Raw genomic sequence first — 14,001 nt, forward strand, 5'->3', positions numbered from 1 at the left:
ACTTAAAGATTTATAAACCACTAAAAATAAAGTTATATCTATTGAAAGAGGGCAGCTACGTCAAAGAAAAACTGAGTCCACCCAAATGACTAAACTCCTGTGGGTGAGTGGGTACAATGGGGGTGATTCTGGTTGGTTTGCAAGGCAAACTCCTTTAATGGACAAAACCATGCTGCGCTGCAGGTGAGGCAGATGTAACATGTGCAGAGAGAGTTAGATTTGGGTGGGGTGTGTTCAAACTGATATTTATACTGCAATGTAAGAATAACGCAGCCAGTATTTACCCTGCACAGAAACAAAATCACCCACCCAAATCGAACTTTCTCTGCACATGTTACATCTGCCCCACCTGCAGTGCTGGTTTTGTCCATTAAAGAAGGAGTTTACTTATGCAAATCAACCAAAATCACCCCAACATCCATTCTGATAGTACCAAAAACCATTGGCCATTGTTGCAAACAGATAAGGAATTGAACCTATCTGGGACTCAACTTGTATCAGGTTATACTAGATCTGGCGTCGTGCCTTTCGGCGTAGGTTTCTGTGATTTACATAATCAACTCCCTCAATTGGTCCACACAGACCTAATTCTCAGTTGGAGCATTTTGTCCCTCTTAGCCCTCTTTAGCTAGCTTTGCAATGCATTCTATAGCTAGCTTTTGCAAGAACCTGTAAGCAGCCATTTTCCATTCTCCACATGGACTCCAGCCTGGTCCTGCATTCAGTGGTGAGTTTATCACGCTGTGTCACCATGAACCCATTTAGGCTGTGATGTATGCTAGCAACATCAGTCACGCTGTAGCGTATCTCTTGTACGATGTTTGTATGCTGAATGTTAGGTGTATTGCACACGTTTGCCTTTCCATACCCATATTGTAAATTCATCTTCACGTCTTACCAGCTCACGTCACAATAGAACGCTCATTAGCTACACGTGTATGAATTATAAATACGTCATTACGGGCAACAAGTACTGTCACCCCCACAATGGTGCCGAACACCAAATTTGGCACCATCTTACTTATGAGAGTACCTCTGTAGTGTACCAACCGCATCTGCAGGTTGGTGCACTATCAAGGTGGCAGGAACCGCAGGATTTGGTTCCATCAAAGATGGTTTAAGTTATGGGGTATACACACGGGGCAATTTAAGCCCCATTTCTAAGCAATGTGACTAGATCGACTGGATATCAAGCACAAATCGCTGTGTGTCCCATGGCCCTAGGCTAGCCATGGCCTGTGTTCTTTTCGCAGAGAAAAAAAGTCTGCCGAGCGCAGCGAACGATGTGAGGGGCTGCGGTTGACTTCCAACTGTGTCCATGTCGACTGTGCCGACATTCGTGTCAGAAAAAAAAACATGTCGACCATCCGACCTAAACCCGTGTCAACCTAAGCCCGTGTCAACATTGTCCCATGTCGACCTAAGTGCTGTTGACAATAGGATCCACAACCAAACGGAACTAGCCACGCCCTTTAAGTGGAGCATGACACCCCCTCAATGGGATGCTGTGCAAAATTCTATTACCAACTATAATCTCCCTGAAACTAGTTTTCAAAATTAGGCAAGTATGATACAAGGTTACTCTTGTATTTTTGTTATTCAAGTCATTAAACCTTCAAACATTGATTAATACAGCCTCATGCGCCCCCCCCCCTCCCCCCCCCCCCCCATTGTTTCTGCGGCTCTCTTCAGCTACAAATTGGAGTGTGTGTGTGTGTGTCCCCAATAACAATTGATTTGCAGAGAGCAGTTGGATATGAGATAAATACAGTCAGCCCCTTTGGCCTAAATAAAAACACAAATGGTGGCTCCTGTTTGGGCTCGGCGCCACTCGAAGCGACAGGACACGCTTTTAATAGCAATGAGGTTACGTTGAAAGCACTTACCGTATAGCGAGATGTGCATGTGCTGCCGGCGGGTCAGTGACGTCATCTACCATTCTCCGGAGGTTGCTATGCCAACCTGACACGCTCCCCATAGTGGCAGGTGCTGTAAATTAAATGAATGAAAGGTGAATAAGAATAAAATGACATGGAGAGCAGGGATAAAAGGAAGAGAATAGGGAACATAACGGCAAAACATATATGTAAGAAGCAAACAAATAAAAATACATAATAAAGGCAATGCTAACATTAGGGAGATGTCAGACACTAGGGACACTGAGGACACCTGTCTACAGACACTCCCTTCCTGACTGCTGCTACAGGTACTGCAGGGTGATGTCACAGGCGGCTGCAGGGTCAGACTTCCGATTGGTAGATGTCAGAGGACAAGGCCGTGTAATGACGTGCTCGGGTGTCAGAGGGACTGCACGTATGGTTATTACGGCTGCTGAAGGAGAACCTATTGTGGCAACGGGCGACACACATGTAGGTGTCCCCATAGAGCATGCCGGTGCATGGAGGACAGAAGGCGCACACATGGCCACAGGGACACCGCGCTCCTGATCCTGCTACAGCCGACCTCCCAGCATACCCCTCTCCAGGAGAGACACAATGGCAGGGATTCAATGTGGCCGGCGAGGGGGTTAAACAGCGAGGATTGCAGAAAACCAGCAATCCTCACTGTTTAACCCCCGTGCCGCCCACTCGCACTATGCAACGTTCCAGGGGACAGGACGGCGAGGATTCCCCCAAACAGCGAGACCCGCGGCTACTGCAGGAAACTCGCTGTATTTAGCCGCGAGTGTTTCCTGCCCATGCCCAGAAACACCTCGGGCGTCCCCATGCGAGGTGAAGAAGACACAAGGCGAGCGTCTGACATCACATGACGTTGCTGCCCGCCCCCTGTTCGGCCATCTCAAACCCAGATAAAAGGCAGAACAGACTGATCTGTGAGCAGACGCACAATCCTTTGCTGGTCGGCGAGCACAGCCATTAGCATGCAAACGCAGCCATTCAGATGGCGAAGGGGGGACGTTCGCTCACCCCACAGGCAGTGTTTAACTCGGTAAGCAGCGAATTTGAGCTTCTTACCGAGCCTTGATGAATCACCCCCATAATTCCAATCCCGAAGATGGCACTTTTTTTTTTTTTATAATGTGATAGGGACAATAAAAAAGTGTGGTAATTGTTTCCTAGCACGGCCACAACGATCATGATCGTGGGCATCGTGCGGAAAAAATCGGGGGCATCGCGGCCATCGCAAGCACTAAAAAAATCAGGTGCGATGGTCGCGACGCGATGCCCGCGATTTCCCCATAGGGAAAAATGTTAAATGTCTCAATTTAGCCGCGATGCCCCCGATTTTCCATAGGAAACAATGTAAATGGGCCATAAACCCCCCAAAACACCCCTGAACAGTGAAATGTCCCCCCAAAAGTATTTTACGCCACCCCACGATCAACGCGAACCCGAAGCTTGGCGAGCGCAGCGAGCCCGCGAGGGGCGGTGGTACGCGTCCTCCGACCTTTTCATACCCCCACTATCCACTAGGGCGTGGAGTTGAGAATAGAATAGTGTGGCGAGCGCAGCGAGCCACCGAGCCCGAAGCGTGGCGAGCGGATGCGGATACCTGTGAAGGCCGCGAAGGGACGCGTTTACCTGTGAAAGTATCCGCGTCCGCTCGCCACGCTTCGGGCTCGGTGGCTCGCTACGCTCGCCACACTATTCTATTCTCAACTCCACGCCCTAGTGGATAGTGGGGGTATGAAAAGGTCGGAGGACGCGTACCGCCGCCCCTCGCGGGCTCGCTGCGCTCGCCACGCTTCGGGTTCGCGTTGATCGTGGGGTGGCGTAAAGTACTTTTGGGGGGACATTTCACTGTTCTGGGGTGTTTTTGGGGCTTTCTGGCCCATTTACCATTGTTCCCTATGATGATTTGGTGAAATTGAGGTATTTAACATTGTTCCCTATGAGAAATCGGGGGCATCGCGGGTACATTGAGCCATTTAACATTGTTTCCTATGGGGAAATCGTGGGCATCGCGTCTGGACCATTTAAGGTTTTTTTAGCCGCATACGACGCGACTGACGCGATTTTGACTATTTTCAATGCATTTTAATGGGAAAATCGGGGGCATCGCGTCGGTCGCGTCGTATACCACTAAAAATGACACACGATGCCCGCGATTGTGGCCGTGCTAGGAAACAAGTACCAAAAGTGTTAATAAAGTGTTAGGGTGTGCTGACCTGAAGCATACCAGCCATACCAACACAGGGGACACCACGCCCCCAAACCCATCCCATAATCAATAACAAATATGTGTGGCACCCCACTGCAGCGGTGCCCCTGAGCTGCCCCTGCGCCCCAAATGGAGCTCAACAATGGTGGCCAATGCTGCTGGTGGGACCCTGCTCCTGCTGTCCAGTACTGAGGGGGTTAACCAGGCCAGCAAGCGCCCCAGCTCTCTTTTACGTGCAAGGAGCAGGTCTTGCTCCTGATTGGCTGGCTAGAGAGCGCGGAGAAGAGGAGGTCAGAGGTGAAGGGGATGGCAGAGCTCAGCAGCGTGAAGGAGGAAACATGCTGAGGGAGAGAAGAGGAACGCGGCTAACCTGTTTTCACAGAGCGGCGCACAGCGGGCGTCTGGAGAGGAGCAGCGTGCAGCCGGAGTCAGCAGGGAGAAGAGCGGCCGCCATCGCGAAGTCCAGGCTGGTGATTGACAGCCGGCGGAGAGAGAGTCGGGCCGCGTCGCTGAGCAGAGCCGGGAGGAAAAGGAGACGCTGACCGCGCATTGATCTAGGAGGCGGCCACGGGCAGCAGAGCTGCAGGCCGGGACCTGGGCGCAGGACAAGTGTCACAGTAGGAGCCAGTAGCCACGTGAGTCAGGAGAATCGTTACCGGCCGGAGTCGGCATCTATAGCAGACGCAGCAGATACCCAGGGCTCAACCCCACGCAAAGTAGCCAAGGCCTCCCTGAGCACCCCATTAGGTCACCGGCCCACCTGTTCCCTGTACCCAGTCCTTATGCAGGACAGTGCGTTATACTCAGGGAACGGGACCGGGAGCAGGCTGTTCCGCCTCACCCCTTGTTAAGCAGAGACTGCCCTATCACTACCTCAGCACCAGCCATTTATTGAGGCGGGCCTTTCGCCATCAGTCGTAGCCCCACAGACCCTGGAATACAAAGAGGCTTCACACGCCTGGCCAAAGAGAGGCCATTGAGGGACCTCATTGTTTTTAGAGAGTACCAGCAGGAACCTTGACCCCATCGCAGGGTTCATTGTAGTGCAAGACTTCCTTACTATCAGTCTGGCACATTTATTACAAGGAGCTGCCCCAGGTAACAGGAGCTCGCTTGTCCCTCATCAGAGGTTGTTGTTCAGTTTGTCACCTTGGAAGACCATTGCATCCCCAGCAGGTAGTCACCCTAAATAACGGGGACATGCCTGTACCTCTTTAAAAGGGGACTGTTAATTTGTTCTGGACAGATTCATAGTAGTGTGCACACTAAGGCAGGGCCCACTATTCCCCTGAGGATTTATCTTTGCATTGACTTTTCTGAGGTGTCCATTGGCTACTAAATTTAGACAGAAATATTGGTACTTGTTTCCTAGCACGACCACCACGATTTCTATCGTGGTGGTCGTGTCGGAAAAAATAGTGTCGGTCGCGTCGGGTGCATACCAAAACGCACACGACGCGACCGACGCGATGTACCCGATTTCTCCATAGGCTTCAATGTTAAAATAATTTAACATTGAAGCCTATGGAGAAATCGGGTCCATCGTGTCCATAGGCTTCAATGTTAAATTATTTTAACATTGAAACTGAGTCCATTTAACATAGTAAAAAATGGTAAAAGGGCCAATATGGGCCATTTCTCATTGGGTATGGCCCCGTCATGTGTGTAAAAAAGAATGGCCCCCCCATTGTGGCCACCACCCCCACGATTGACGCAAACCCGAAGCGTGGCGAGCGCAGCGAGCCCGCGAGGGGCGGCGGTGCGCGTCCTCCGACCTTTTCATTCCCCTACTATCCACGTCGGCGTGGAGTTGAGAATAGATTAGTGTGGCGAGCGCAGCTAGCCACCGAGCCCAAAGCGTGGCGAGCGCACGCTGATACCTTCACAGATCCCTGCGTCCCCTCGCGGGCTTCACAGGTATCAGCGTCCGCTCGCCACGCTTCGGGCTCGGTGGCTCGCTGCGCTCGCCACACTAATCTATTCTCAACTCCACGCCGACGTGGATAGTAGGGGAATGAAAAGGTCGGAGGACGCGCACCGCCGCGGCTCGCCACGCTTCGGGTTCGCGTCAATCGTGGGGGTGGCGGCCACAATGGGGGGCCATTATTTTTTACACACATGACGGGGCCATACCCAATGAGAAATGGCCCTAATTCGGCCTTTTCCCATTTTTTCCTATGTTAAATGGACTCAGTTTCAATGTTAAAATAAATTAACATTGAAGCCGATGGACAAATCGGGTCCATCGCATAGGCTTCAATGTTAAATATTTTAACATTGAAGCCTATGGAGAAATCGGGGGCATCGCGTCGGGCGCGCATAGGCTTCAATGTTAAAATATTTTAACATTGAAGCCTATGGGGAAATCGTGGGCATCGCGTCGGTCGCGTCGTGTGCCTTCTTAAGGCACACGACCGACGCGATGTACCCGAGTACTGCTGTTTTCAAAGGAAATCGCGGGCATCGCGGGCATCGTGTGCCTTAAAGTTAAGGCACACGATGCCCGCGATTGTGGCCGTGCTAGGAAACAAGTACCGAAATATTTAATTTCTTTCTTTAATTTGATGTTTGCGAAAAGTCTTTGAAAGTATCGCAGCAACTGCACTATGCCTTTTGTTAATAAATACTCATTGCTGCTAATCGTGGCTGCCATTTTTTCTTTGTGGGTCTTTCCCGGGGTGTCCCATCTCTTGCCTCCAGTGTCTATCACCGACTAACAAGGGCCGTGATGAAACCCGAATTCTCTGCCGTTATCAGATCCAGGTACGTGGTGGTACCAACCGCACTCACAGGGGGCTCCTGTCACAACTGTCTGGGTCTAATAGCCCAGTGTAAGGCCACATGATAATGGCTTACAACATCTGAGAGACAGCTTACCTGGAGATACCTGATTAATATGTAGTTATTTCTCACTCAGTGTGCAATTGGGATACAAAATGTTTTTTTCCTAACCAGAATTATCCCTCCCTTTTGGCACCTCAGTGACATCACATTTCGATTGAGCAGCTTACCAACAAATGTGTCCTGTCCCCTGATGCAACCATCTGCATTTACCATGTACTTGTCCTAAATTGCAAGTTTATACCCCATGACAAGCCTGCATTTTTGCGGCCACTCCCAGTGACCTCCCCCAAATGGTCCAATCCTGCCAATCACCCTGCATTACAGCGCTCGGTGTGTTCGCAAAGGCACCGTGGCGTGTTCGCAATGAGATTGCTGCATTTCCAAATTCTGCCGATAATCGCTCCATTGCGTGAACATCGGCAAAGACATTTTATTGCATGTAAAAAAAAATATTCAAGGGGAGCTGGCATTGGCGGGGGGTGGGCAGCGGGGTCTGAGCATCAGTGGGGTTGGAGCGGTGGCTGGGAGCTAATAGCATAATTTGCTAGGCGGCAGGGGAGGGGGGTGGGATAGGTGTAAGCGGCTAAAAAACACTGGCCAGCTGGTTTTTGGCTGAGAGAATTCTCTCAGCCAATCGGTGGCCTCCCATCTGATTGGCTGAGAGAATTCTCTCAGCCAATCAGCGTCCAGCCAGTCTTTTCATAATATTTTTTCAAATTTACCAGCCTCTTCCTGCCATTCCAGCCGCTACTAGCTCCCAGCCGCAGCTCCAACCACGCCCCCACCATAGGGCCCCCGCCGCTGTATATAGGTGTGTGCCAGCGGTGCTTCGGTCTGCAATGGTCTGGGGACTGGTGGCAGCAGGGATCGGCAGCTGCGGGACCAGCAGCGGCAGCAGTGCAGAGGGGTGAGGCGGCATCGCGGACAGCGGGCAGCCCCCTCCAACACGGAGGCAGGGGCCGCCACTTCATCTATCCAAATATCCAATTCCTTTCATCACTCCATTACGAGATGGCTGTTAAACAGTGTGCAAAATACTATTCTTCCTATTTTTAACCATCTACTTCATCTGACCATTTCTAATATTTGAAATAAAAAAAACATACGATATGTATTTTCTGTGTTTTTTATATGATCTACCTTTTATACACTCAATGCAGGAATTCCCTTTCATACCTTGTAGCGTCATCTTCCTCCCAACAAGCTGAGTGAGCCACCACCATGGAAAGGCAATCTGTCAAAACAATAAATCAGTCATTATAATGTATTCTTGTGGACGCACAGTCTGTACATTTACCAGTAAAACATATACAGCAATATGTATGACCTTGCAGCAGATCCGATCACGGAGGGCTGCATGGAATGTTTGAATCAGCAAACAAAATGGCTGACGCTACTGTAACGTCATTGTTTTCTACTGAAACGACAGTCTCTGCACTCATATATATACACAGAAGAGACGTTGTCCAGCAGTGAATGAGGGATTTGTAGATGGGGAACCACAACAATAATGCCTCCTTTACATTTCCACACTTGCAATAAATGGGAAGGGGGAATTGGGAATGTGGTTGACCGAACTAGTTTGGATATACTACTTATTCCTATTTGATTTTATTGTTAGTATAGTTTTCCTGAAAAACCTGACTACTGGAGCATATATTCTCCCATTTGTCACCAAACACTTCTAGACTTCCGTCATAGTGTTCCTTTCGGTGCCAGTCAGTGGTGCACCCCGAGTTATATAAATTGCTTAATGTGATTTCTATGTTCAAGAGAGAACATAGAGAAGAGATAATAAACTCTATTTCCTTGTATTTCAGGAAACAAAGAGTACTATGACTATTTCTAAAACATAACTTTTATTAGTATTTATTTAAAATTCTGACCACCATATATGTTGCACACTGCGAAATATTTTACAGTTGTTCATCCCACTTGTATATTGTGTGAGAAAAAATGTGAAATGAGAAATAAATAAATAAATGACCATCATATCTCCAGACATATATCACTCAGAATGCATGTGAGGTTTAAATCATTGGTCATGCAATCACCTGGGGTCCATTGTTGGTATTGAAATTATAGGAATCACCAATCCAAAAAAAGAAAGAAGATCAGCCCTAATTGGGACTGGGTCCCTTCTGCTTTTCACCCCTCTTGTGTATGAACAGAGGAGGGGGAATGAGAGGTTGATGGTCCCAAGGTTGTGACCGAAAGGATAGATAGTACAAATGGATTACAGTGCTGGCACCTAATTTGACGGTACTACATATGCATTGCAGGGTCTATCCCGAAACGGGGTCAGCTCTCATATCCACTCTAGAAAAAACAAGGAAGAAAAGAGGGGAGGGGAGAGTGTAGACAAGACAGATACCTCTTGATATTACTCGCTACTAATGATTGTTAATAATTCCTATAAGCACTGAAAAAGCAGCTGGAAAGTAATTATGTAGCCAGTCCTATATGAGAGCACTCCACTTCTGCTTTTCACCCTTCTTGTCATCAGACAGCGGAAGAGGAATGAGAGAGTGGGTGATTCTAGGATTGTGACTGAAAGGATAGGCTAGACAGTGAGTTACAGTGTCAACAGTGGGTCTCCAGGAGGCCCTGATGCTACACAGGCATTACAAGGCACTACCCTGAAGTTCAGATCACTCATATTCAGGGGTGCTGGAACGTTTTTAGGTTGGGGGGGGCAAGATATAATCTCATTTTGGCGCCCCCTAAATTGCTATATGTTACCCCCTGATAGTTATACACAGGGCAGCGGCATATACATGTGGGCATTATACACACGGGCAGCGGCATATACATGTGGGCATTATACACAGGGCAGCGGCATATACACATGGGCATTATACACAGGGCAGCGGCATATACCCATGGACATTATACACAGGGCAGCGGCATATACCCATGGACATTATACACAGGGCAGCGGCATATACCCATGGACATTATAGACAGGGCAATGGCATATACACATGGGCATTATACACAGGGCAGCGGCATATACATGTGGGCATTATACACACGGGCAGCGGCATATACACGTGGGCATTATACACAGGGCAGCTGCATATACACGTGGGCATTATACACAGGGCAGCGGCATATACACGTAGGCATTATACACAGGGCAGCGGCATATACACGTAGGCATTATACACAGGGCAGCGGCATATACATGTGGGCATTATACACAGGGCAGCGGCATATACACGTGGGCATTATACACAGGGCAGCGGCATATACACGTAGGCATTATACACAGGGCAGCGGCATATACACGTGGGCATTATACACACTGGCAGCGGAATATACATGTGGGCATTATACACAGGGCACCGGCATATACATGTGGGCATTATACACACTGGCAGCGGCATATACATGTGGGCATTATACACAGGGCACCGGCATATACATGTGGGCATAATACACAAGGGCAGCGGCATATACACGTGGGCATTATACACAGGGCAGCGGCATATACACGTGGGCATTATACACAGGGCAGCGGCATATACACGTGGGCATTATACACAGGGCAGCGGCATATACACGTAGGCATTATACACAGGGCAGCGGCATATACACGTGGGCATTATACACAGGGCAGCGGCATATACACGTGGGCATTATACACAGGGCAGCGGCATATACACGTGGGCATTATACACAGGGCAGCGGCATACTATCCCCCCTCCAATACATTAGCAGATGAATCCCAACAAATGTTTACATCCCCAGTAGTTACACACAGTGCACATTTATTTGATCTAATGGGCACACTGTCAGATCATACAAATTATACACAAATTAAATATAATGCTGTGCTTGGCTCTCTTACCAGACACAGGACAGTCCCCTGGATTCCTACCCCCTAGTCCACTTCATCCACACAGACTGCTGCGGCTCCCACCCACTTTCCTGCGCCACAGCTGCCAGCGCACAGGACCTCTGCCGTCCGGCTCTTCCATGTGACGTCAGACGCACGGGCAGGCGTCGTCATGATCATCCACTTGCCCGTGCTTCTCTGTCTGAGACTGCAGGTGGGGTGGGGGACTCCCGGCAGGTACACCTAAGCACCTGACCCCCGCCCGCCATGATTCTTCTTGCTCGGCGCCGGCGGGCGGGAGGCTGCGATTAATCAGTAATATAGGCGGACGGGTGGGAGGCTTAATCAGCCCACCGCCCGCCCGCCTATATTACTGATTAATCAGCCGCCCGCCCGCCGGCGCCGAGCAGGAATCCGATAGCGCCGCCTCAGTAATTTTGGGGGGGGGCAAGCTGCCCCCTCGCCCCCCCCGTTCCGGCGCCACTGCTCATATTCCCTGTGAAATAACACAAATACATTTTTTTTACTCTATTTTCACTGTATACAAATAATCATAATATTTCTTATCGCTTCAGTTATGGATTTTCTGTATAATGAAACCACCTTTTTCCTTAGTGCTATTTGTTGTTTGCTAAATTCTAGCAATGCACATAAAAGAGAGGAAAGAGAAAAAAGAAGAAACACTTGTATCACTAGATCCCCTATGGATCACAGATCTTTTGAGACACAGGCAAAGTTGAATTTATATGTTTCAATTGTCAATTCAAAACATGGTGGTTACAGTTATTGCTACATATATTACATTCAAACTGCTTATGGTAATCCCAGTGTAATTATCCACCAGTGTTTAGCTCACTTGGACAATGTCATTGGTTTGAAGGGAGCTAATACTCTTTTATGAATATATATACTGAGCATATGAGGTTGTTACTGTATAAAATGGGGGAGAAATAGTAGCGCTAATGACAATATAAATTTATAATTGTTAATAGATCTGTCAAATCCAGCTGCTGACTTATTAGGATAACCAATCCTATCAGAAAGAGCCAAAGAACAAGAGTGTAAGAGAGCGCTTGGATTTGAGAGATATATTATTTTTACATATACCAGTTTTTAATATATAGATACAGACAAAAACATTTTTTCAAAAATTAAAAAATAATTTAATTATCAGTCACAAAGGTACCGGCCGATACCAAACAATTAACACATATAATTAAGAGATATCACAATACAAATTGGGATTACCCTAAAGAGAAAAAAACAGAATATACATATAAAATGAAGGATAAAAAAAAAAAAAAAAAAGGTGTATATATATATATATAATATATATATATATATATATATATATATATATATATATATATATATATATATATATATATATATATATATATATATATATATATATACACACACACACACACTTTGATCCACTTATGGCAACCTGATGTTGAAGCAGTCCAGATATTAAGCAGATAAAGCAGTCCAGTATTAGTTGTTTTAGTGATTAGTGTATTTACCACCTCCTCTGTATATGCAGGCTGGAGGGTATCAGGTAAAAGGGTGTTTAGTCTGATATTAAAGCAGTCCGCATATTAGGCAGGTGTTAGCAGTCCAGCGTTAGTGGTATTAGTTGTAATGATAATAATTATTAGTATATTTACCACCTCTTCTGTTTGTGCAGGCTGGAGAGCATCAGGCAGAGGGTCTAATCTTCAGACCACAAAAGGGTATTCAAGGGAATGAGCTGGAGATGCAGCGCATTAGCGGTGTGTAGTTCCCAGTAAGCCGGCCGGCAGTACCTTTTGGTGTAGATACAATAGATTACGAACTGACGCGTTTCCCCGCTTCCTTGTGTAGGCGGCTTTCTCAAAGATCAGGCTTCAACATCAGGTTGCCATAAGTGGATCAAAGTGTGTGTGTGTGTATATATATATATATATATATATATATATATATATATATATATATATATATACACACACACACACACACACACACACACACCTTTTTTTTTTTTTTATCCTTCATTTTATATGTATATTCTGTTTTTTTCTCTTTAGGGTAATCCCAATTTGTATTGTGATATCTCTTAATTATATGTGTTAATTGTTTGGTATCGGCCGGTACCTTTGTGACTGATAATTAAATTATTTTTTAATTTTTGAAAAAATGTTTTTGTCTGTATCTATATATTAAAAACTGGTATATGTAAAAATAATATATCTCTCAAATCCAAGCGCTCTGTTACTGTATAACACATACATACATTTATATCTCACTTATACAAATCTCGTTGGAGACAAACAATTTTCACCTATTCCCTAGAAGGGCTAAGCGTTTAACTTAATAATGATCACAGATTCTGGGAGATGGTAGCATTTGATATAAGCGGGACAAGCCTCAGTATGTGCGTGTTTGCGGCCAAACAGAGCACTCCAGTCTGCTCACCTGTTGTGAGTCGGGGATTCGCCCCCCTCCAACGGCTAAGCAATGTACAGACGCGCCGGAGACTATCCTCGGTCCTCCGCGTCAGTCTGACATGCCCGCTGTTACAAAAATTAGGAAAATGCGGGTGGTGTAGTCTGTGAGTGTCAGTGATTCTTCCGAATCCACCGGACATCTACACAGGCGTACCCCCGTTACCTGTTCCCTGCTGCGTCTGCTTCAGCTCCTTCGGTACTTGCTCCAAACGGGATTAACGGTCCCAATACCTGAAATCACGTGTGTGCACCACGTGATCCCTGTACCGGGATCACGTGGTGCACACACGTGATCTGTCCATTTAATAACACAATCGTGTCCATTTAATAACTACTGTGTGCGGCACGGCATTTGGCCGTGCGGGGTTTCGCCGCCCGGCAGGAGCCAGAACATGTGAAATAGCCCTGACAGTTTTTGTCAGTTTTCCAGCAATTCTATGCAAATGATCAACTGTCATTTACTCTCATCCATTACCAGGTTTTTGTTCCAACCAGCCCAATCTGACAATCGATCTGTAGATATATGGCCAGCTTAACTGAAGACTGCGTTATTTTGTGCGGGCCCCTGTGAGGAACAGAAAATATATGGAGAATCTTTATTTTAAAGAATTATTGCCAGGACACAATGCAGAACTACTGGTATGCTCCTCATATTTAATAATCTTGCAATTGGAGGGGTTTAACTAGTATAATTTGGCCAGTTTT

At 47.1% G+C, this 14,001-nt stretch overlaps 1 long non-coding RNA gene across 5 annotated transcripts in view; it reads right to left on the bottom strand.

Moving 5' to 3' along the window:
* LOC146050525 (uncharacterized) overlaps positions 1-14,001 on the bottom strand; it is a 237,015-nt gene that overhangs the window by 182,848 nt on the left and 40,166 nt on the right. For 4 of the 5 annotated variants that reach the window (XR_014466326.1, XR_014466325.1, XR_014466324.1 and 1 more), the window contains exons 2-3: positions 8,143-8,200; positions 1,887-1,989 (exon numbers count right to left, since the gene is read on the bottom strand). This is a non-coding gene — a long non-coding RNA (uncharacterized LOC146050525). Of the gene's footprint in view, positions 1-1,886; positions 1,990-8,142; positions 8,201-10,819; positions 10,928-14,001 lie in introns of those variants that run through there. The other variant, XR_014466327.1, reaches the window with a different exon arrangement.

This window comes from Crinia signifera, chromosome 12 (assembly GCF_055691185.1).
Source record: "Crinia signifera chromosome 12, ASM5569118v1, whole genome shotgun sequence".
Lineage (NCBI taxonomy): Eukaryota > Metazoa > Chordata > Amphibia > Anura > Myobatrachidae > Crinia > Crinia signifera.